Below are 27,182 nucleotides of genomic sequence, written 5' to 3'. Positions count from 1 at the left end.
ATCGGCAGTTTCAGATTTGGCAAGGGCCAGTAGTGTAAAATGCTGACAGTAATAGACTCAGTAGTTGCAATCAAAATACTGAAAATAACAAAGCTAAATAGAGATATGGGATAACTGCCATACTCCTTACAAAGGGAGGGGATGCAATAGCAAAACAAATGAACAAACCCATTGCCAACATATGAAACTAAGAAAAAAATGCCAGAAATGTGGTCTGAAGCTACCATGTTCCAGTGAGTCCAATAACGAATCAGATATTGTTACGGAAGTCAAGACAAAGAGACTAAGGCTTATGGGGTATGTATATAGAAGGTAGAGGCAAAAAAATGTTTAAGAGAATAAACACAAACGACTAAAATCTGGAGAGACCAGGTAGCCCAGAATCCTTATATTGCGAGTAAGGAAAGACGATACCAAATACAGAACGATGTAGAGTAGTTTTTATGTCGTGGCAAAAAGGCAGCTGTGGTTTATGTGGTCCTATGAGTCAGTAATAGAAAGGATGTTACTCATATTGACAGCTATTCTTTTTTCCAATTCTGGAATATTTACTGTATCTACTTTCAAGAAGGAAATTTGGAAAACCGTGCTTTGTAACTCCTTTTTAGTGGCACTGTCACCGGTCACATTATCATTGCAACCACTTTGTGAAGGTGTCTTACCTCTGGTGTACTTTAAATACGACCACAATACTTTCGGATTTTCTGCTCGATGTCGAGAGAGAGAGAGTTCCGTTATAGAAATTATTAAAAATATCTTGGACTGATATCACTGCTAAGGTTCGAGATTTAGTAAGAAATGTCCAATGTGGGAGATTTTGCGTTCTTTTTAAGTTACAAAACATACAGGTAAATCAAAATAATTCAAGGCCTATTGCTAACAACTGACGATTACTGCTAGCAAGAAAAAATTCTGCTATACAGGCCGCTATGAGAGCAAAACCGAAGGACGTCTACTCGCCTAATTGGCTGTAATTGAACTTTGTACCTTTATTATAGTAACATGGTTCCTGGAGAGTTCTTGGACCACCAAGGAATATTTGGTGTTTTCTTCTACCGTAGTTTTCCGAAATACTATGTGAGTATATCAACAACAGTCCCTTTTGATGTAGACAAATGTCTCTGTGAAACGTCCCCTTAGAACAATTGTACAAAACTGTGCTTAAACTGACACACAATATTTTTTTAGCGCAACGCAATCTGACTTTCAGTAATCCTTATAAGAGAATGGCCTTGACTAACATTAACCTATACGTTTCACAAATCACTTACCTCACAAACATCTTCGATACTCAAGCTACTGCAATACAGCTAGCGGTACTACTGCCAGCTAAATAAAAGATTCAAACTACGGAAGGCACTAACTACTGATAGGCACGGTTAGCAAATGAAAGATTTTAATAGAGAACAAACAATGTATTTACCTTAATAGTCATAATATATATAGCAGTTCATGACATCCAGTCTTACAGATTTCAAAACTCCGCCATCTCTCTCTCCACATTCACCACTGCTGGCGGCTCACCTCCAACTGCCCAACGCTACGCGCTGTTAACATCCAGCTACCCAACACTACAATGGCGAGTATTACAACAATGCCAACCAGCCACTGACTGCACACAGCACAGCCAGTGATTTTTCATACAGAGCGCTATGTGGCGTTACCAATAAAAAACTTAAACAGCCTACTTACATTTGTTATTGTTATTTAGCCACTATGAGATAAACATCTCATCGACACATCTGCGTGCATATTTTCTCTTTAGGTAGTCGACTAGATTATTTCTTATCTCTTGGAAACCATAAACAGGGAAACCATTAACAGCATACTTGGCACAATCGACCAACAGTTTCCTTGGTCCAGCCATTTATGTTTCCACGACGTCGAACACCATTAAGAATTTACCAGGATACGCCTTCAGATTATTGTACATAGCCTGTAATTGTGTAGTATGAACACAGCTGTAGAAGTTGTGTCTTTGGTTCATCTACCATTCATTAGCATACCTACGTGTCCTGCACCTTCCCCCACCTTCCTGCATTTTCTCTACAGTAGTAACTACGGTATCTACTCCACTCTTCTCACAGCATCATTTCTCTGCTCTGCTTTTTTCACATAATACTTTCAATATTCATCACTCTGTCTCTCGCCAAGAAATCGTCAATTATAGAGTGGCTTTTGATTTTAAATACGTCTCTCGCTGTCATAACTCAAACTGGTAATACTCGTACACACAATTAATTCTTTTTATGTTCCCTTAAAACAGTGTACTAACTGATTTGGAACCCTTCAGATGGGGTATAAAAAGAGCTATACCGTCCAAAACTGACGTAAGGCTGCGATTATGGTGGAGCAGCGCGGTGTGATCAGAGTAGTGCAGTGTGGGTAGCGGAGCAGCTCTGGTGAGACGAACGAGCACTGCTCACTGTGTTTGACTGGAGTGGCGCTGGAAGCACAGCGGCGCGGTGCAGAGTGGGACAGAGTGGCGCTGAGAGCGGCGACCACAGACTTTAAACGCTTCTGGCTGTGTGCAAGCAGTGCTGGCCGCGTTTACGTGTTGCTGTGGTTAACAGCGTCAGTGCTGTTGCTAGCTCTTGTGTTCCTTATTTTGCAGTGATTAGAAAATGGGATCAGTAGAAGCCTTGATAGCAGCTGTTCCTTTCCAGCATACTTTATGGAACCAGCGAGACAAGTGTCATTGCAAATGATTCATTTTGGACATGATAAATGACGAGGTTGCAGCAGTATTACAGGCTACAAGTACAAAATACATTTTCCTAATCTCGTATTTCTTCCATTGCCTTTAAACGATAGGGGAGAAGAGAGTTGAAGTAGCATAACTGACAACCACATGAAAATTATCATGTGTTGTGTGATACTAGGTTTTGAAAACAGTCTAACTTGGACAGCTTTATTGGAAGTTGTGATCAAATTTCGTTGTGTCTGTTGTAAGTAGGCTGTTTAGGTTTTTTTATTGGTAACGCCGCCGCCACGAAGCGCTCTGTATAAAAATCACTGGCTGTGCCGTGTGCAGTCTGTGGCTGGTTAGCATTGTTGTCTGCCATTGTAGTGTTGGGCAACGGCAGCTGGATGCTAACAGCGCGTAGCGTTGCGCAGTTGGAGGTGAGCCGCCAGCAGTGGTGGACGTGGGGAGAGAGATGGCGGAGTTTTGAAATTTGTAAGAATTGGTGTCATGAACTGATATATATATTATGACTATTAAGGTAAATACATTGTTTGTTCTTTATTAAAATCTTTCATTTGCTAACTATGCCTACCAGTAGTTAGTGCCTTCCGTAGTTTGAATCTTTTATTTAGCTGGCAGTAGTGGCGCTCGCTGTATTGCAGTAGTTCGAGTAACCAAGATTTTTGTGAGGTAAGTGATATGTGAAACGTATAGGTTAATGTTAGTCAGGGCCATCCTTTTGTAGGGAGTTCTGAAAGTCAGATTACGTTGCGCAAAAAAAAAAAAATAAAATAAAATAAAATTCTGTGTCAGTTTAAGCTCAGTCATGTATAAATTTTTCCAAGGGGACGTTTCATATGTCGACCCTTAGCTGAGGATACCTCACTGGAATCTTCAGATTTTTTTGTTGTAGTTTGTGTAACTAGTGTAGATTTTGTTTATTGCTAGCGCGTAATTGTAGAGAGAATCTCCTTTGTAGTTGCAGTCTTTCATTGTTGTACAGTAAAACAGGTGTGACATGCATGTAACTTTGCACCAAGTATTTCGCAGCTGCGCTTTCAATTAACTAGTTATTATTTTCAGTGCTATCTTAATGTGTTTTCTTATTTTGCTCTTCAAATTTTGCTTTTCTGTGTTGTCGTGTGAAATATTGTGACAATAATGGCGTGTGAAAAACGTAATACAAGGCTCCAAAGTAAACTGAGAAATGACAGTGAAGACGGAAGCAGTGTGTTAGCATCACCATGTAATGAATTCACTAACGTTCTAAGTAGTAATTTGGTAATTGTGCATAGGAAATGGAGCGGGCTGCAAATAATGGTGTAGGCTGTGAAACAATTAGTGAACAGGGAAGCATTATCGATCGATCGGTCGGCAACAGCTCGCCTCAGGATTCCGAAATGACAGGACACATTCTTGCAAATACTGTAGATTCAGGTTTTGCGTCCTCACCGTTTTCTCAAATAAGTCAAGACACATTTTCTGCTTGTCAAAATGTGAATGTTGCCAGTGCCAATGCACTGCCGAAAAGCATAGTGGAACAGATTCCAGACACTAATACATTATTATTGCAATTAATGCAACAAATGAAACAAAATCAGAGACAAAGACACCAACAGTTAGACACAATGGAACAAAATCTTCAAAAGTTGGACACAATGGAACAACACCAGAGACAAACACAGCAACAGTTAGAGACAATGGAACAAAATCAGAGACAAACACAGCAAAATCTTCAAAAGTTAGACACCATGGAACAACACCAGAGAAACACAGCAACAGTTGGACACAATGGAACGTAATCTTCAAAAGTTAGACACAATGGAACAAAATCTTCGGAAGTTAGACACCACACTTGAACAAACACGTGAAGATTTAAGTACTGAGTTACATAACATTGAATCGAAATGTCAAAAAATCTGTAATGACGTAATAACACAAATTTGTGAGCATTTCCAACCTATTTATTCGCGGCACGAAAATGCATTACAGAATCACGAAGCAGCCATAAAAGAATTGCAAACTATTGTTCGTGAAAATCACGACACCTTGCAAGCTAAAATGGACTCCGTTGCATCCGCCGATTCGGTTACGCAACTTGGAAGAACTCAGGAAAACTTAAAGGACACAGTAGATTCGACTTCAACACAAATGGACACTCTGAAACTTGGTTCAGAAAAACACACTGAGGAAATGTGTTCACTATCGGAGAAAGTAGCCGAACTTTCGGATCAGTTCACTAATTTATCTGCAAAAGTAGATGATGACCTGAATGACACAAGACCTGTAGACATCACTGACATAGAAGAGTATGAACAAATTAAGAAATTCAAACAAAATCAGAATCAAATTAATACGCAATACAAAAGAGAAATCCGGAAAGTACAAGATCAGTTGACGCAGGTAAATACAAAAATTTCATATTTCAGAGGACACTCGCGCTCCAACACGGGAAGAGGAACTTAGAAATACGGAAAAGCCACAAAATAATAATACAGGGTATTTCGAAAATCATGAAAGAAATTGGCAAGGTGCACCGAATTTTGAGATGGAACCGCCGACACGACGTAACAATGACCGATATGCTACTCACCGACACGATAATTTTGACTATAAGCTGTTCATTACTGCACGTAAATTCAAAACATTTAAGAATTCTGGCAACGACATTCATCCACAAGCGTGGCTCCATCAATTCTCTCATTGTTTTCCTCCCAACTCGAACAGATGTGCAGAACTATAGACCTATATCTCTAACGTCGATCAGTTGTAGAATTTTGGAACACGTATTATGTTCGAGTATAATGTCTTTTCTGGAGACTAGAAATCTACTCTGTAGGAATCAGCATGGGTTTCGAAAAAGACGGTCGTGTGAAACCCAGCTCGCGCTATTCGTCCACGAGACTCAGAGGGCCTTAGACACGGGTTCTCAGGTAGATGCCGTGTTTCTTGACTTCCACAAGGCGTTTGACACAGTTCCCCACAGTCGTTTAATGAACAAAGTAAGAGCATACGGACTATCAGATCAATTGTGTGATTGGATTGAGGAGTTCCTAGATAACAGCACGCAGCATGTCATTCTCAATCGAGAGAAGTCTTCCGAAGTAAGAGTGATTTCAGGTATGCCGCAGGGGAGTGTCATAGGACCGTTGCTATTCACAATATACATAAATGACCTGGTGGATGACATCGGAAGTTCACTGAGGCTTTTTGCAGATGATGCTGTGGTGTATCGAGAGGTTGCAACAATAGAAAATTGTACTGAACTGCAGGAGGATCTGCAGCGAATTGACGCATGGTGCACGGAATGGCAATTGAATCTCAATGTAGACAAGTGTAATGTGATGGGAATACATAGAAAGATAGGTCCCTTATCATTTAGCTACAAAATAGCAGGTCAGCAACTGGAAGCAGTTAATTCCATAAATTATCTGGGAGTACTCATTAGGAGTGATTTAAAATGGAATGATCATATAAAGTTGATCGTCGGTAAAGCAGATGCCAAGACTGAGATTCATTGGAAGAATCCTAAGGAAATGCAATCCGACAACAAAGGAAGTAGGTTATAGTACGCTTGTTCGCCCAATGCTTGAATACTGCTCAGCAGTGTGGGATCTGCACCAGGTAGGGTAGACAGAAGAGATAGAGAAGATCCAACGGAGAGCAGCGCGCTTCGTTACAGGATCATTTAGTAATTGCGAAAGCGTTACGGAGATGATAGATAAACTCCAGTGGAAGACTCTGCAGGAGAGACGCTCAGTAGCTCGGTACGGGCTTTTGTTAAAGTTTCGAGAACATACCTTCACCGAAGAGTCAAGCAGTATATTGCTCCCTCCTACGTATATCTCGCGAAGAGACCATGAGGATAAAATCAGAGAGATTAGAGCCCACACAGAAGCATACCGACAATCCTTCTTTCCACGTACAATACGAGACTGGAATAGAAGGGAGAACCGATAGAGGTACTCAGGGTACCCTCCGCCACACGCCGTCAGGTGGCTTGCGGAGTATGGATGTAGATGTAGATGTAGATGTAGAACTGGTCATTAGAGCACAGATTAGAATTTATGTGTGGCTACTTGGAGAATGAGCCAGCGGCAAGAATGCGATCGGTCATTCACGATTGTCACAGTGAAGGAGAATTTTATCATGCCTTCCTCTCAGAATATTGGTCTCAAGCTACACATGACCGAGTATAATATAGCATCATGATGATGAAGCACTTTGAACAATCTGAATTTTCCAGTCTCGTCAAATATTTTGAAGACATGTTGCATAAGAATCAGTATCTTTCAAACCCATATAGCCCTTCAGAACTCATCCGCATTTGCATAATGAAATTGCCCGAACATTTAAGAAATATTATTTTGGCAGGGCGTTGCAAAGACGACATTGAAGCTTTTCAGGGACTCTTACAAGAATTAGAAATTGACACAGACAGTCGCGGGATGCGAAAACAGGAAAACAATCACTACATTTCACATCCGTCACAATTCCGTGACGACAGAAACAATAACTGGACACGACAAGTCTATTCTTATAATGCAAATCGTGACCAAAACAGACACCACCCATATGACAACCACTGGCGGAGTAATAATAGTTACAGAGAAAGATTGCATTTCCGTAGTAATGACTATCACAGAGACAATCAGAGAAACAGACAATATGGAAACCAAAATAATTATTATAAAGGGAGACAGAATAACTTAAGACGCAACGGTCCAGCGCTCAGTTACGATTCAGGGAGGAATTCTCCACCACGTGACCGACAAGAAAGAAACTATGGAATCTACCGACATGACGACAGACCTGAATTGCAGCAGAACTGGCGGGATTCAAACAGAGCAGGGCCCACTCGACAAGGTGAATTTGTAGAAGTTAGGTCTCCAAATCCCAATAACGACGCGCGCCAAAAAGACACAATAGGCAATGACTCATAGCGCTGGCAGCCACAAAACGTACGCATGAAACTGACGACTCAGCTGCCGTAGCTAGTAATTACGTAAAAATGGAAGACATTAGTGACATCTTACTCCAGGAACACGACGTAAAACATGACAACATTGCATATCCTGTGATTCACATTACTGTAAATGACGTAAAATTTACGGCAGTACTTGACTCAGGCAGTCCAATTTCAGTTATTAGTGAAACAGCTTTTAGCAAATGCAACAAATCTAACGATTGCCCCACGCTTCCGTTACGCAAGATTAAATTACAAGGTGCAGTCACTGGAAAAAAGTGTAGATGTGCGTCAACAAACCAACTTAGAATTCTTTTGTCAAAGCCACAGCTTCTCTACGAACTTTCTTATTGTTCCATTATTGTCGACGGAAATTATACAGGGAGTACACTTTTTGAATGAATACAAAGCAATCTTAAACATTCACGATGCTGAAATTAGTTTAGAGAAAGAAAGTAAGTCAATAGCTTTGAAATTTGAAGATTGGCTCTCAAATCATGACGAGGAAATTAATCGGCTTTACCTTCTGTTAGACAACAGTTCGGAATTTTTTGCGGAACAAGACACTAACAATCACTCTGCAAGTACTGACAGAGATGATATCGACGGCATATTTGAAACTAATGAGTTAATTCAGAATAAAATTCAAACAATTGAGAATTGCAATGACACTGATAGGCAGGACCGTTTTGAGTTTTTACAAACACATTCCAAAGTTTTTACACACAATACAGGAACAATCAAGGGATTTCAGTACCAATTTCGTGTTCGTGAGCATACTAAATTTTGTGTTAGACCATACGTAATGCCAGCACATTATAGGGACCGTGTTAGAACAGAAATACAATCTATGCTTGACGAAGGCATTATTGAGCCTGCAGTAAGCTCATACAACAATCCATTACATGTTGTTGAGAAGAAAAATGGATCGATCAGGCTTGCCTTAGATTCGAGACAAATCAATACTATCATTATTCCTGAAACAGACAGGCCGCAAACGTTGGAAGAACTTCTTCAAAATTTTAATGGTGTAAAAGTGTTGTCTTCCATTGATCTCAGATCCAGGTTTTATCAGATCGAACTTCATCCAGAATGTAGAAAATACAGAGCTTTCCCTTCTTTCGGCGTTTGTTATCAGTTTCGGAAACTTCCTTTTGGTTTGAACATTTCGTCGGCAGCATTCATTCGCGGGCTAAATTCCATATTACCTGAGCTCTTAAAACGTCACATCACCGTATATGTGGACGATATTCTGATAACAGAAGCCTCATGGGAACAACATAATCGCATCCTCAACAGCGTGTTACATATTTTTGCAGAATCTGGAATTACAGTTAACTTGGAAAAGTCTGAATTCGGTAGGACAAAAGTGAAGTTTTTGGGACATATTATTTCTTCTGAAGGCATTCACCCGGATCCTGAAAAGTTAGAAGCAATCAGAGCCATTCCAGTTCCATCCACAAAAAAACAAGTCCGCAGTTTACTGGGTCTCGTAAATTTTTACCGTCGTTTTCTGAATATGCAAATTCTAGTTACACCAAAACTTTGTTCTCTCACTGGATAAAATACTATTTGGAACTGGGACGAACAAGCACAGTTGGAATTCAATTCTTTTAAAGAATCGTTACTTAACGCGCCAATACTAGCTTATCCAGATCTCTCACAAGATTTTTGCCTTAGCACGGATTCTTCTAAAGTCGGTCTTGGTGCCCATTTATTTCAAGAAGCCACAGAAAATGACATTACTGTTCAGAAAACCATTGCTTTTGCTAGCCGAGTGCTAACAAAATCTGAAAAAAATTATTCCGTTACTGAATTAGATGCTTTAGCTATCGTTTGGGCATTTAACAAATTCCGTTTCATTCTTTATGGTAAGCACATGAAAGTATACAGTCACCATCGTGCATTACAATTCCTTATGTCTTCAAAATTAAATCATGACAGGTTAAAACGTTGGGCGTTGTTTCTGCAAGAATTCCACTTCACAATAGTCTACATTCCCGGCAAGGAGAACATTGTTGCGGACGCACTGTCACGCGCATCGGCTGGGCTTGAGAAAAGTAACACAGAAAGCAACCTCGAGAGAAATTTCAGTATTCTTTACATTCAGAAAGTCGCCTTTGAAAACTTCATCACCACATCTTTAAAGGACATTGCTCATGAACAAGATAAAGATCCGATTTGGAAAGACATCAAAAGTAAATGGCATGAAAAGACACACACACAGATTCGGCATTATTATCTGGTTAGAAACAACATACTGTTCAAACGATGCACTGTTGATGACAAGCTATGGGTACTTTGCATTCCAGACGATTTTGTTAATAAGCTCATTTGGTACATTCATTTCAGCTATGCACATTTTGGTCCACGAAAATGTTATCATATTCTTCGAACGACTTGTTATTTTAACAATATGGAAAAGAGAATTCGAAGAGTCTTGTCTATTTGTAAACTTTGTCAAAAGTCGAAACCATCTACTGTCTCTTATCGTGCTCCATTGTTTCCTATCATTCCTTCTAAATTAAAAGAATTTGCTGCTGTTGATCTCTTAGGACCGCTTGTCTGAACATCTAATGGTTTTTCGTATGCTCTAGTCGCTGTTGAACTTACTTCAAAATTTGTTTCTTTTACTCCGTTACGTAAAGCCATTGGACGGTCTGTATCCAACGCCTTTGTTAGAAATTTCTTACGTGAAGTTGGACACGTTAGTAAAGTAATTTCAGATAACGGACCGCAATTCTGATCTGCTGTTTGGTCACGCATGCTTCGTAACCATAAAATCAAATCTGTTTTTATTTCATTGTACTCACCACATTGTAACCCGTCTGAACGGATTATGAAAGAAATCAATAAGCTTTGCAGACTTTAATGTCACAGAAAGCATCAGCATTGGGACAGATATTTACACTTATTTCAAAATGTGCTGAATGAAATGCCTCATGACTCCACTGCTTTACCACCTGTTCTTGTACTGAAGAATAAAGAACCACCAAACTGAATCAGAGAGCTTGTACCTTTTCCGAATACACGTAAACTTCGACACAAAGACGTAATTGATTTGCCTATTAAAAATATAAATTCTGCTGCAGACAAAAGGAGAAAATTACATGGTAAAGCAAATGCAAAGAAATTATATATTGGTCAGAAAGTTCTCATTAAAGCTCATCCATTGTCACATAAGAAGAAACACTTGAGTCACAAATTCTTTCTAGTTTACAATGGACCTTACAGAATCCGACGTATACCACATGATAATTGCGTTGAAGTTGAAACTCTACGTACTAGGAAGAGTAGAGGTTTACACCACATTTCACATGTAAAACCGTTTATTGAAAGATAATCTGCTTTTTAACTTTGTCTTTGCCATAAAACATTTCACTTCACATTTCTAGTATGCTCTGTCACACTGAGAAACTGTTAACATGCAACAATGTTTGAAGTTTACTATCCAGTCTAGAACCTACGGAACATATTTAGACAGTATTTACGAGTGCATTGTTATAGTGAACAGACATTACAGTGTTATTGCGTGTGTATATTCATGCTTGTTAGTTGCACGATTACGTAACGACTATAAGGCTCACATACTTAGAACATTTACCAGTATTGCTAATGAGATTTTAATACAACATTTTGGTTTACTTGAAAATACATTCTGGATTTAAAGTACTTTCTGTGAGATACCAGAAAACACAGTGGTTACTTTATGTGACAGCTACACGATTTTATCACGACACTACTAATGAGTGACAATTTACAACGTTGCTTTTGCAGTTTATCTGTTTTATATCTGCACAGTTTTTCTGAATTTTTCTGGAAAGTAAAACATGTTTTAGTAGTAACTTTTGTGGTATAGCTACAAGGAGACAGTCTTTTCCGTAGCACAACAATACGTTACAGCACAGTACTTTCTTCATCACGGCAATAAGCGTAATAACTAAGATATCTATACCCAAAGTATTTCACTTTTGTTTATCATGAGGTCAGTACATTGACTTCTGCTGAACTTAGCTATCGGAGGACGATAACTACGACACTTCCACAGAGATTATCTTACAACATGAAGCACAGTTTAGCGCTAAAGTACACGTGTTTGAGTGATTAATTTTGTACTTAAAACATTTATTTTTAAAGATATTTGAAGTACAATGATACAAAGGTTTTCCATGATACATTTCATTCCATTGCTGTAATCTGTAACACCTGAGGATATAATTACATTAATCCTCAGGGGGGTATACGCTTACTTTATGTACCATGTGTATGGCAAGCACAAGGATCCCTAGCTACTATGGTATTTGCTTATACAACTCTACACATTGGCACCATATTTCTCTAACACAGAATTACACAGCTATGTGATCATTTAAATGAGAGACATACATTTTTTATTTACTACATCAGTGACACATGTTTACGCAATTACACAGTTGGATAATTTCACACTTATGAAATTGTATTTGGTCTGTACTTTGTGAAATGTTCATATTCTTTTGGGAACCATTGTGACACTATGAGAGCTTTGAATGATATATTTGGTATGGGATCACGATTTTTAAAGTACGTTTGAGGTAGATGACACTTTTGACATGAGCAGAGAATTTTTTTTAGGCTTTTAAATTATTGCAAAAAGCTATGACATTTTTGAGATTTGACTGAGGTGTTATGATGTTATTATTACAACGACGATGTGAATTATGCTGCTGATGTATGTTTAAGTTGATGCTATATGAGTTATTTGGTTATGTTACGTGTCTGTTATGATGACATATTGAAGAAGTGTCGACGAATATACATGTGTGTAATAAGGTAAGGAATAATGAGTAGTGGTTAGGGACTCTGGTTTGTGAAAAAGGATGTTGGAAACCGAGAATCGTACTTTAAGAGTTATAAAATGTGTGTACATGCGTGAATGTATCACTATGCTGTCGAAAATTTTTGAACACTATTATTTTTAAATGATTTTATTTCTACAGATGTGTAACGCAAATTCTTAACCTGTGAAATATTTTTATATGAGACTGTCACTGTAGCGGAAACTGGTTTCGTAAATACACTCCTGGAAATGGAAAAAAGAACACATTGACACCGGTGTGTCAGACCCACCACACTTGCTCCAGACACTGCGAGAGGGCTGTACAAGCAATGATCACAAGCACGGCACAGCGGACACACCAGGAACCGCGGTGTTGGCCGTCGAATGGCGCTAGCTGCGCAGCATTTGTGCACCGCCACCGTCAGTGTGAGCCAGTTTGCCGTGGCATACGGAGCTTCACCGCAGTCTTATACACTGGTAGCATGCTGCCACAGCGTGGACGTGAACCGTATGTGCAGTTGACGGACTTTGAGCGAGGGCGTATAGTGGGCATGCGGGAGGCCGGGTGGACGTACCGCCGAATTGCTGAACACGTGGGGCGTGAGGTATCCACAGTACATCGATGTTATCGCCAGTGGTCGAGGGAAGTGCACGTGCCCGTCGACCTGGGACCGGACCGCAGCGACTCACGGATGCACACCAAGACCGTAGGATCCTACGCAGTGCCGTAGGGGACCGCACCGCCACTTCTCAACAAATTAGGGACGCTGTTGCTCCTGGGGTATCGGCGAGGACCATTCGCAACCGTCTCCATGAAGCTGGGCTACGGTCCCGCACACCGTTCGGCCGTCTTCCGCTCACGCCCCAACATCGTGCAGCCCGCCTCCAGTGGTGAATGGAGGGACGAATGGAGACGTGTCGTCTTCAGCGATGAGAGTCCCTTCTGCCTTGGTGCCAATGATGGTCGTATGCGTGTTTGGCGCCGTGCAGGTGAGCGCCACAATCAGGACTACATACGACCGAGGCACACAGGGCCAACACCCGGCATCATGGTGTGGGGAGCGATCTCCTACACTGGCCGTACACCTCTGGTGATCGTCGAGGGGACACTGAATAGTGCACGGTACATTCAAAACCGTCATCGAACCCATCGTTCTACCATTCCTAGAACGGCAAAGGAACTTGCTGTTCCAACAGGACAATGCACGTCCGCATGTATCCCGTGCCACCCAACGTGCTCTAGAAGGTGTAAGTCAACTACCCTGGCCAGCAAGATCTCTTGATCTGTCCCCCATTGAGCATGTTTGGGACTGGATGAAGCGTCGTCTCACGCGGTCTGCACGTCCAGCACGAATGCTGGTCCAACTGAGGCGCCAGGTGGAAATGGCATGGCAAGCTGTTCCACAGGACTACATCCAGCATCTCTACGATCGTCTCCATGGGAGAATAGCAACCTGCATTGCTGCGAAAGGTGGATATACATTGTACTGGTGCCGACATTGTGCATGCTCTGTTGTCTGTGTCTGTGTGCCTGTGGTTCTGTCAGTGTGATCATGTGATGTACCTGACCCCAGGAATGTGTGAATAAAGTTTCCCCTTCCTGGGACAATGAATTCATGGTGTTCTTATTTCAATTTGCAGGAGTGTATTTCGGTAAGACAGTTAAGTGACCACCTGCACGTAATGCGTCGAGGGCACCCAGCTGCGCGACAACCACCTGACAAAAGAAAGCCATTAGTGTGTGACTTTCAGAGGCTATTGACATTCCTTTGTAGAAAGCACCGCAAATACGACACGCTCATTACTTGGAAACATTCTTACATCTGCACACCTGATAATGACAAGCGTCTTTCTGCGAGAGTTGAGAGAATTTGTACTAACTTATGAAATGTCACATGACTATTGAATGATATTTTTATGCTTTGCCTTTCATAGTTACTTATTTCATTTGATATCTGGTTTCCAGCTGTGTTGCAGCATTGGTTTTATAAAATAAAATTAAATGCATTTGCTAATGTGAACACTTTCTGTCAACAGATCTATTAAATAATTATTTCATGATCCACATTCTTCGAAAAAGGAGCTTTTGTTATGGAAAGAGCAATAAGAAACGACTAATAACAGTAACTGTATATACAATTTTCTTTTCAAGTACTTGGTAATTTGTTGTAGCATTAGTTTTTGTGGTGCACCACTTTAATTACATAGACATTAAGATGTGAATAGACATTGTCCTTATCTGCATTGTTGTCTTTAGTGTACTATTTTTTCTGCTTGTGGGTTTGTCATGTTTAGGTATAAGTTATAGCATTTGCTGCGGCTGTTTGCCATTCATAGTGCTATTGAATGTCACTTTGTATTACTAAGTTAAGCCAATTTTATTACTGATTTATTTTTCTTGTTTGCTGCGCATTGCCTTATATTAGTTGTAATATTGCTGCCTTTCTTTGCCAATTTCCATTTTTTTATCATTGTTGTTTGTGTAAAGTGTTTTGTGCTGCTGCATTGCCTCATCCCTTAGTTAATCATCTGAGCTCAGTAGATTTAAGTTAGCTTAAGAGGGGGTAGACTATATAAGAAACTAACTATGATGATTTGGAAGAAATGCATTGAGAAGCTATAAGAAAATGGTTTGGCCAAAAAAGTAGTGTACAGTGGAGAAAAACTATTTTTGAAAGAGGATGTGAACAGAATACAGAAGGCTGGTTTAGATAGGACTTTTTGGGAATAATGATGATCTAAGGGAGATCTCTATGCAAAATACTGCAGTAAAACAAACCCTGTCTTTTCCTTTTGTGTTATCCCTCTATGTGTTTATGTACCCTTGTTTATTTGTCTTTTTCCTGCCTTTATGTGTTTAGCTAATAAGATTTATGTTGTAGAATTTTTCAATTTCTATGTTATTTCCTTTGTAAATATGTTCAGACATTATTTATTGTGTTTTGTTTTAATGCTCATGTGTGAAGTTGATGTTTCAAAAGTTATTCTGATCTTTTATGTATGTACTTATGTCATAATTTTTGTAACACTGATGTATTTGTTGTTTCGATTCTTTTGTAAAGCCTGTATTACTGCAAATGTTATCTGCACTATTATGTTCTTTAATGATATATTTTGTACCTTTGTTATTGTATTCTTATGTTGTAAAATTGTAATTGACACCAGTTCATCAAATTAAGTAACTTGAAAATAGCATTTCACTGCACACATTTCTGTTGGTCATAGTATATGGACAATATTTGAGAAGTAGGGACTGATAGTGTTTGCACGTGTGAATAATTCAGAAAGGGACTGGATAACAGCATTGCTGGTTGTAAGGACATTTCAAAAACAATCTTTGTGAGTGGACAAGTGGTGGTTTATGGACTTGCTATATTCTCTGCAAGACTCTTCGATGATGATTGTGCACCTGCACAGTTGCAACAGATGGCTGCTGGCCTTCTCTACCAGGTCTACAGTGGGTGTGCACCTTTGATGACCCACCAATACCGTTATCTCTACAAGGACTACAGTGGGTCTACATCTTTGATGACCCACCAATACCATTATTTCTACAAGGTCTACAGTGGGTCTGCATCTCTGGTCGCCCGCCAATACCGTAATCTCTACCAGGACTACAAGGGGTCTACTCTGTATTTCATTTCTTTGTCATTGTAATTACAAAAAAAATTTCAAATCTGTATTGGCCACTGCCCAAAACAATTTGTAAATTTTTTTGTGGGGAGCATGGGGCTATGTAAGTAGGCTGTTTAGGTTTTCTTATTGGTAACGCCTCTTAGCGCTCGGCATGAAAAATCACTGGCTGTGCTGTGCACAGTCTGTGGTTAGTTTGCATTGTTGTCTGCTATTGTAGTGTTGGGCAGCGGCAGCTGGATGCTAACAGCGCGGAGCGTTGCGCAGTTGGAGGTGAGCCGCCGGCAGTGGTGGACGTGTGGAAAGAGATGGCGGAGTTTTGAAATTTGTAAGAATTGGTGTCATGAACTGATATATATATATTATGACTATTAAGGTAAATATATTGTTTGTTCACTATTAAAATCTTTCATTTGCTAACTATGCCTATCAGTAGTTAGTGCCTTCCGTAGTTTGAATCTTTTATTTAGCTGGCAGTAGTGGCGCTCGCTGTATTGCAGTAGTTCGAGTAACCAAGATTTTTGTGAGGTAGGTGATATGTGAAACGTATAGGTTAATGTTAGTCAGGGCCATCCTTTTGTAGGGAGTTCTGAAAGTCAGATTGTGTTGCGCAAAAAAAAAAAAGAAAAAAATCTGTGTCAGTTTAAGCACAGTCATGTATAAATTTTTCCAAGGGGACGTTTCACTGTTAAGTGCCTTCTATGGAACGCTATATTTCTACCTTATGTTGCTCATCGAGCAGTATTGTGGAGAACATTATCTTTCAGAATACCGTCAGCAAATTCAGTTGAAATTTGTACTGCCTTCCAAAATGCGCTCCACCTACATTCGTTATTCCTGAGAATATGGAATTGATAATTGTAATCTGGAAAAGTGTTCGTCGAAACATTCGTTCACTGGAGATAACATCCATCGATTATAAGTGGTGGTAATATGCCAAAGCATTGGATATGAATCATCTCCAATGAACAGAAAATGCCAAACACCTGATGTCTTTGGTACTCCTGATTGTAGCGTTATATTAAGCTCCCCTCCTGGCATCAAGCGAAATACCCTAGAAGAATGACATATACTCTTCCCTATCCAAGTGGCCCATCATAAATCGCAATGTTTTCCCCCTGAGAATCTGCTACTGCTTGCCGGATGGTTAAAACCATTGCACCAGAATTTTCTAAGACTTTTAGACGAATGTTTTTTCTGTCAGCACACAACCTGGATTTTGAAAATTCTGTATGTTCCATGAAATATTTACAGTATAGAGAAAATCACCTTCAGATTGCATCCATTCTTGTGCTGTGGCTGGCGGTACTCCCACAGCACTTTGGTAGCTCAGTCCACAACCCTTACAATGGTTATGACTCCTAATGTGAATATCAGAGCCATGTCCCGAAAACTTCTTCCGATTTTCTACTAACCTGTAACAGTACTTCTTTCCCCAGCTGTCGATGACAGTTAAAATTGTATTATTCTGTTCAGAGAAGTATGTAGGTACTTGTACATCACGCTTGGTAAAGTAGTTATGCATGGAAACCATATGGCACTCTCCTCTCCTCTTTGCATGCTATAATTTGTTGAAACCTTGTTCCGATATCACAAATCGTTTATAAGATACGGGGTGCTATGAAATATTTACTTCTCGCTTTATCGCCTGGGTTGGTAGCAGAATGTAGGGCGGTATATGTTTTCCATTTTCTCAAGAATGGATTGAGCTATAGATCACGTCCAAAGTTTCGAGAGACGATAGGAGGAGGAGCATATTTGTGTTCAACGGCCTGTTATTAGAAACGGTTCAGATTAGGGAAGAATTAATAAGGGCACGTGCATGTCCTTTCAGAGGAACCAAACCGGCAATCGCTTTAAACAATTTAGGAACATTGCGGAAAAGCAAAATGTGGATTGCCCAACTCTAGTTTGAACCATCATCTTCATGAATGTGAGACCAGTGTGCTAATCACTTTCACTTTTTGCACTGAAAAATGTGATCAATCGTCCATCAACACATATTCATAGCAACAACCATCTATTTTTCATTGCATAATATCCTATTTTGTTGCAATACATTGCTTAATTTCGAAATCTCAATATAACTATGTCGATTAACGTAATGGTAAGCAGATCACCTCGAAGGGGAGAATAATATTATGAGATGCACGAGAATCATTTTGTTTCCCGAGTGGTTGCTTTTGAAATCGCTGGAGTAAAACTGATGAGAGGCTGGCTTGTGCACAGTCTGTTTAAAGGGCTTGTCCGCTGCGTCCCCGCTTCCTAGCCGCACTGCAACTGGGCGCTGAGCACCACTGCCGCCACCGAACGGAGCGCTGTTAGACTCTGCTGTGTCGCACAGCTCCACTATAATCTGGGACGCATTCGTGGCAGTAAAGTGGTGTGTATTCGACAGTCGTATCGAATGAGTGGAGTACGATGGGTGGATCTGGATGTGCGCTTTGAGCGTACTTCAAACACTGCTGATGTCAGAGACAGCAGTGTGTGTGGGGGGGGGGGGATTGCTGTTGGCAAGTGACCAGTCAAGGCTATCCAAAAAATATAGGTATAAAACGACTGTAGTATGCCGCCGATGTTCAGTTGTATTGCAGTGACAAAGTCGAAAACATGAAAGGACAAAAAGACAGGTGCGACTCGTTCTTTACCATGGGCTACAATAAGAAGTTACAAGAGCAGGTACATCTGCGACACGTGCTGCTAGTGATGTAGATGAAGGGCTTCACGCCATTGTTGATCTATTTTCTAATTTAGACGACGAACCACAAGAGCTGCAGGACTTTATTCAAGAAGCATATGATAGTAGTGGATTAAGCACTTCACCTATTGAGGAAACAGATAAACATCTTGGAATAAAACGAAAAGCTGAAGATCTTGAGCCTAATTCAGGAGAACATAAGCAACTACATGAAGAAACTCCAGTTAACGACGTAGAAATGGCTGAAGAACGTTCTACAGAAATTCTTTCTGTAAATAATGATACTCGTACTGATAGTGGTACTAATAGTGTAGATCAATCATCAAGGTTTCTATGTGGAAAAGTGTATATTCTATTAAAAACGGTGATATATATTTTATTAATACTCATTTGTTTCAGGTATTGGGTTATGGACATCGGTAACAAGATGTTAAAGATGCTAAAGATAATGTTTAATGCTAAACATTATGTAACATCTGCAGCTCAATGCTATTCTGATCAATGAAGTAAATTTTTATCTAAAGCTCAATTTCATAGTTTACCTGATTACTGTTATGTTAAATCTATTTCTATTGATTTAATACCTGTTGATTTAATACCTGTTGAATTAGAATCTTCGTTTTTAACAAGTAGTACAGTAAGTGGATTGGGATCCATAACAAATGTATCATTTATTATTTATAATAAAGGTGGAAATTTTGCTGTTGCTCATGAAATAGTTGAAATAAATAGTACAGCTACTAATCCAAAGTTAATTAGTGCTATCAAAGGATTTAACAAAAATCAGATGAGGAGATGGATATAACGATTATCCTTCCTGTGCAACAGCAGTATGTAATTGGCCTAATTATGATTCATGGATTATACCCTTTGATAGTAATTGTTCAGGGAAAAAATATGTGGAGCATACAAAATGAAGTAAGAGGACCAGTATTATTAAATAAAATATATTCACAAGGTATAGCAAGTCACGCAGTTGATAATTCACAAATTGTTTCATGGAATTAGAAGCCACAAATTGGTATAATTAAAACAGCATGGCATGCTCATGATATCGTTATAGCTGATAATATATACATGTTAGGTTCAATGAATAGACCTGCATTTTCTACTGTGATGAAAGTTTTAAGTCCATCTGGTTTTGCAATCCATTAAGAAAGTGAAAAATCAAAACCAATTTCTAATAATATAACATTATTTTTGTGTGCCCAGTGTATTGAGAAAGGTCAGGAATTACGTACATTGAATGAAATTCATCAAGCACGTCAAATAGCTAGTTTTAGTTTAGGTAATAAAACTTGTGCCAAATAATACTCCTACAGAAGGAAATTCATTTGTGAATGCTAAAATGGTAATTCCAATGAAAACTAGAATTACTATAGGTACTAATTATGGAACACATAATTCTCAAACATGTACAATACGTCATACTGACGAAATGTGGATGACTTCTTCCACTAAATCCTTTTTAGATGATTTTAGAGGTTTTTTTACTCTAATGCAATGTATACCATTGATATATTACATGGATCCTGTGCACATGTTACTAGTCATTCAAATGTACCTAATAATTAAGCAAAACATGAGCGGAATGTGATTGTAATAGCTCACTGATTTTAGGTGAAAAGGATGTTGAAGATTTACTATAAGACAATATGCATTATTTTTGAAAAGTTTATACTCAATAAACAAATTGTACAAAGAAATTTAGTTAATTGTTTTTTTCTAATTTTATATACCATGTAGTCCAATAATATTTACAAATCGTTTGTTCCCATACATCTTCTTTGAAATATTCAATATTAGAACATACAAATACAGGAGTTTTATCTACAGTGAAATCTCCTTCAAACTTTATTTAAATATTAGTAGGATCTCCAACAAAAATCCATTTTAATCGTTCAAATGATCTTGGATCAAAATTAGGATCATCTATACATGTTAAACACTTATTAGCACATTCCATTAACCCAAACGTAAAACGTTTATTATTGTTATTACACCATCCTGTATTTATCGTAGCACTTGCTGTTACACAAGCAAATACAGATTTGAAACTATTTGGTGGTCCTATTAATTGAATACAATTTCGTTTTTCATTTGTTTTGTTTAATAAAATCATAAATAATATCCCAGTCCTCTTCAAAATTTTGTTCTAGAAAATGTTTGATTATATCTAAAGATTCTTTGTCATTGAAATAATATGAATAAAACTGTTTTGTATGTGCTTGAAAATACACTTGCTTTGCATTCAAAAGATAATTGTACAATTGCCGTAAGAAAAATCACTTAACATGATATGAATATATTTTACAACATTTGAAAAAAATCTTATCGTTTAAAGTACATAAAGATATGTTATTTCTCAAAAATATTTTTTTATCATATTAATTGAAACAGTAACATGACTTTCTACTATATTAACTACTTCTGAAAATGTGTACTTTTTTTTAATTTGGTCTGGATATAAATTATCCAGAGAAAGTTGTGTATTGGTTTTCAAATTCTGGGCTGCTTGAGTCACTTTCGAACTGGGATTCTCCAAATTCACATCCATCCAAATTTCCCTTAATTTGGCTTTGTACCAAAAATTGTGGGGTAATGTTTTGATTTTCTGCATATTGTAGAACTGACAAATCATAAATACATTTTCCAGTTTGACTGACAATGGTTTTGCAATAAATCACTTGATGAGATTGATTCTTCCATCAGAGTTATAAGGTCTGATGACCCTAGGGAATTGGGCCCACCCAAAGATAGAAGTGATGCTCCTGTGGAAGATACATCTGCATGATCCATTACGTCATTTACACTTGTGAATGAAGTGCATGTGCTCTCTATTACTTCCAGCCTTTTTTAGGAAAAGGTAAACGAATTTTCCATGGTTTGCGTTTTGTGCGAATTTTCTATAAATTTTTTTAATGATTTTATAATTGTTTTTATATTGGTTTTGCCTGAGGACCTTATGTGACCAGTTGCTTTGGAATTTGAACATATTGCAGAAACCAACAAAATGTTCTGGTTTTTGCAACAGTTCCACTTGTCTTGTAGACAATTCACTATTTTGAATAGTGATGCTAGTATATTTTTTGATGAAGTGGTTATTTAACCATACAATGGCTATATATTCTTGTTCTGATCGATATAACTTAACAATTTCAATTAGTAGAGTTATAATTTCTAAATATAGTACTGAAATCTCGGGTTTTAGGAGGTTCTTGATTGGTTAAGTCTTCAGTATTAGAATAGTCTGAAGAGGAGAGGGTAGCACTAATTTCAATTTGGAAAAGGCTTTAGATCGAAATAATTGGTTTATTTCTTTTTGATTTGGATGAATATAATATATCTCTTCATTTCGTTTTTTCAGTAACCTAAAACATTTCAAAATTACACTTTAGTCTGTATTTGTAACATATCATAATAAATATATTTATCAACAAATTTCGTATGTATTCTTTCTCCAAATGTCGCTTTTAAACATACATTGCAAAAAAGGATTGAACTCATTTTCAATATTGTTTCAAACATATTGGTAACACTATTACACTTAATTTCCATTGTCTGATAAGCATAATGATCTTGACTTGGAGAATAAGTTGCATAGATATAAAGTCTGCTACCAACATATGTGTGTACATTAGTTAATTCTTTCAGTGCTTCATTATCTTTCTTATTAACAATTTCATTAATGTAACATTCAGGTCATAATGCTGATAATAATAGTGGTTTATAAACATTACTCCTATGGGAATTACAAAAAACATGTATTTTTCCAATATTACATACCCAAAATATACAATTGACCAAAATAATTTCTGTAATTGGAAACACATACTGATTTGGTCGTGACCATTCTATACAACTTACATGAGGTATCCCTGTTATTTTTGCACCTCTTCGCCAATGTTAGACATCACATCCTCATCGCCAATGTTCTCTTGTCTAGGAATCCTGCCTACTTGGATCACTAGCCAAACAATCAAACAACTCATATTGATAAGTTTTATTGAAACAAAGTAATTATGATACTTAACTTTGGCAACTATGTAGATGTTTTGTAAGCAAAGGGCGATATACGAAATAATCAGTCTATGCAGTGACTGCTGAACCTTAACTGACAAAAGTCTGTCCTGAACTGCTGTCAAAGTGGGTAACGTTAACTGCTTTCGAAGTGGGCTTCCATCAGTCAGGTGGAGTGCTTATGTCCTCTTCACCTAGGATCCACTGCTGTTGCGTTACCGTTGTGGAAGGCAGGTTGATCAGTGTGCGATTGGCTGACTTCTGCTCACAGTCTTCTCTTCCTGTCGTTCCCGACAGGCGTGCTGGCACTTATCTTACTCCATAACACTTATCATTTGTGTAGTTTACTTCGACCCTCTGATATTTAAAAGAATCTTACTTCCTGAAATATTTGATCATCAGTCTGTTGAGTTTTCCTCCATTATGTCTCGTATTTCTTTCTCCTCTCTCGAGTCTTGTTTTCTCTTCATTTTACCTCTGACCCAGCTACCTTTGATTTTTGAAATAGATTTCTTCTCCGTAATTGCTGATCATCTAGATTTTCGGGGCTTAATCCTACATCATCTGCTAAGGTCAGCACACTCATTTTTATTCCTGCACTAATTGTCTCTTTGGTATTGTGGTATCGATAGGTACGATGCCACGGCGTAAGATTGAAAACGGCTCTGAATACTATGGAACTTAATGTCTGAGGTCATCAGTCTCCTAGTACATAGAACTACTGAAACCTGACTAACCTAGGGACATCACACACATCCATGTTCGAGGCATAATTCGAACCTGCGACCGTAGCAGTCGCGCAGTTCCGGACTGAAGCGCCTAGAACCGCTCGGCCACCACGGCCGGCACCACGGTGTAGGGGCAAGTTCTGAAGTTGACACACACCGACTACAGTGCCCTCTGACAGGCGCTGTTTAGTTCTACGAGCACCGCCATAGATTCTCCCCATTTGATGCCGAGGAGAAGACCTAGCAACATATTTTCTACTTCATAGGAGGCCATTACTGACTTTGTTACTTCAGTGGTAGTTTGTCTTACTATTAGCAGTCCTTACCGTTGACACCTGTACTAGTCGCACCTACAGGCTCTTCAGTGTAAAGTTACGCATGTCCTTGACTAATAATTAAATGTACTTCCACGTAAAAAGCAGTACCGAGAATCTTACCTCACCTGCTCCTACTCGCTTCCTTCATTCGGCCAACTTTTGTTTTCAGGATTAGACCCACGCGCCGCCTTCCAGTTGGCACACAAAACTTATCATCTTTCACCTTTTCGAATATAGTTTCAGTACTTTTGGAGAATCTAAGAGAAAACTTTGTAGGCTGTGCATATTAAATAGATGCCTCCTCTGGTTTCTGCATTTTTGTTGATTGTCCTTTTTAGGACTGGTACTATGGTTGCTTCAGTCCAATAATCTGCCTTTATTTCTTCGTCTCAAAGGATACTCACAAATTTGTGTAATCGTTTTGCAATTGTATCTCCTCCCTTCTTAAGCCGTTCAGCACTTATTCCACATCTTTAGGTTGCTTTGTTGGTTTTAGTATCTTGATTGAGTCTACTGTGTCTTTCATCGTCAGCGGTCCAACTAAGTAATCTACGATCTAACATTTATGTTGTTCCTGAATTTTTATACTCCATCTTCATTGTTTAGAAACTCCTCATAATATTCATTCCAAATATCTGTACTTTTTGTTCTTACCAGATCTGTATTGCTACCGCTGGCCGCGGTGGTCTCTCGGTTAAGGCGGTCAGTCCGGAACCGCCCGACTTCTACGGTCGCAGGTTCGAATCCTGCCTCGGGCATGGATGTGTGTGATGTCCTTAGGTTGGTTAGGTTTAAGTAGTTCTAAGTTCTAGGGGACTGATGACCATAGATGTTAAGTCCCATAGTGCTCAGAGACATTTGTATTGCTACTTCCGTCTTTAATGCCGTATATCTGTGGTGTATATCCATCTCTGAAGAATGCAATTGACGAAGTCTCTTGCATTTCCAGGAATTTTATACTATTCTTCCCTTTTAATTACACGCATTTTCTCTCTTTTTATCTTCTGAGACAAATTTCGTTTCTCTGCTGGCTGTGTCAAACGTTACTTTGCTTTCTCAGCCTACCTTTCCCTACTCTTTTCCTTTTATTTTGGATCACATTGTTCTGAAAGTTATGCAATTTTCTTCCATATTTTACTTTTTCTGAACATTTCTACTGATAACTTTTCCATTTTAGTTTTTAACCATTCCCCATTGTTCTTCCATTGCTAGAACCTGACATTTTTTTTAAAGTAATGACAAATTACCCTGCTTTGTCATTATCTTTCACTTTCTCCTATGCTGTTTCCTCTACTTGGCTTACCTATTGCAAATCGTTGTCGTACGTATTTCTTGGATAAATAATGTTCCATTCCTACCTCGAATTCCTTTATGATTTTCACATTCAGAAACCTTTTTTTTAGTAGCTTTTCAGTACCAGGGATTGGTTTATTTGATTTCTTGTTGTACAATCTGACAATATTCAAGTTGGCTTCTGAGGAAAATATCTGCTCATGGCCTGTAGGTTGGCTGCACTTGCATAGATGGGTAGTCCTTTCGCAGATGATGCCGCCATTTACTGCCTAGTAAACCTTCATAAGATCAAAAAAAATTTAAAAATGTCTTAGAGAAAGTAACTATATGGTACGAAAAGTGGCGAGCAATTCTATAAAACGAGAGGTGTGGGACCATACAAATGATTAGTAAAAGGAATCATTTAAATTTCGATACCACGAAAATCACACAAAAACCAAAGGCCATCAAAGCAGCTGATACCTAAGGATTATCATTGAGGATAACTTAAATACTAACGATCACATAAATAAAGTTTGGGGAAGGCAAACGGAAGACTGTGTTTATTGGCAGAACACGTAGATGATGCAACAGGTCTCCAAAAAACTGCCTACTCTAACTTTTCTGTCGTCTTCTGGAATATCTCTGCCAGGTGTGGAATCCGTATCAGATCGGATTGACGGAGGACGTCGAAAAATTTCGAAGGTGGGCAGTTTACTTTGTTAATTCGTTCAATATGGGGGGCGATTTCAAGGACATGGATAGAAAATTGTTGAAATGAGGGGAATGAGAGCTGGCACGGAACGATGTAAGTTTACATATTTCCCGCAAAGATAGAGATACAGTCTGTATGTGTTTCGACAATCTTTTTGTTTGAATTGAAGAGCAGTCTTGTAGATGTAGATGAGTGAGTGCTCGTCGAATTCGAGTAAATCGTAAATGGCAGAACCAACTGAGCAGCTGCACTGCATCAAATATTGCAATAAACCTTGACGATATTAGAATGAAGATAATCCGCAAGATTTAAGAATATTTCGGGGACGATGCTATGAGCATTAACCGATAAAGGAATTGCAGAACCACTTTAAGGGTAGTCCCACATCAACGGATGGCGAACCGCTGTGACACAGACCCTCAACGAGCCAACGAGCCGCAATCTCATTGAACAAGTGCGCAATTTCGTCATGGAAAACCATTGTATAACATCTGCATCTACATTCATACTCCGCAAGCCACCCAACGGTGTGTGTCGGAGGCCACGAGAGCTTGTGGAAGGGGTAGGCTTACATACTGGATTGGTACATCCGATATTGTTCAACGGATTATGATGTATCCACAAATAGAGTGTATAAAAAATTCGTATTGAAACTGCTGTCAACCGAGCAAATGCAAAGCCGTCTGGAAATCGTACAGAACGTGCGAGACATTGAGGACAGTAATCATGCCGTTTCGAACACCACGGGCACAGGCGATGAGGCGTCGGCAGTAGTCTGAGTGGAAATAACCGACACCCATGAGGGAGAAGAAGGGCAGGCTAGCAGCGGTATAGAGATTTCAAAGTAATGTTGACTATTCTCTTCGAGTCTCGTAGGATGGTGCACCATGAGATGCCACCACAAACCATACGTTGTGGAAACGAACGCGTATGTCGTGCGCAGTAGAAAGCAGGCGCCTTCACCATGATATAACATCCATCTTCTCTGAGCAACTGATTCAGACTTCTCCCACGAAAAACTTCGTCTCGTTACTCGTGGCCACAAATGGCTTATGGCTCCTTCCAAAGCTCAAAATCCCCTTGAAACGATCACTGTTTGTATCAAAAGAAGACATCATGCGGACAGTCATTCAAAAACACTCCACAACCGTTTCCAGCAACGGAAACTAATATGTGTACATCGAGAAGAAGACTACGTTGAAGGTGATTACAGTTCTATAGCTCCATCATCAACAGCATTACTGCCAACCAAATTTTCGATACTCTTTGTGAACTTACCATTAATTTAATTACTAACGAATTAATAAATTGCAATACTTTTATAAACC

The sequence above is a fragment of the Schistocerca gregaria genome, chromosome 6 (genome assembly GCF_023897955.1).
Source record: "Schistocerca gregaria isolate iqSchGreg1 chromosome 6, iqSchGreg1.2, whole genome shotgun sequence".
Lineage (NCBI taxonomy): Eukaryota > Metazoa > Arthropoda > Insecta > Orthoptera > Acrididae > Schistocerca > Schistocerca gregaria.
The sequence above is the reverse complement of the archived record's forward strand: the minus strand, read 5'-3'. Positions refer to the sequence as shown.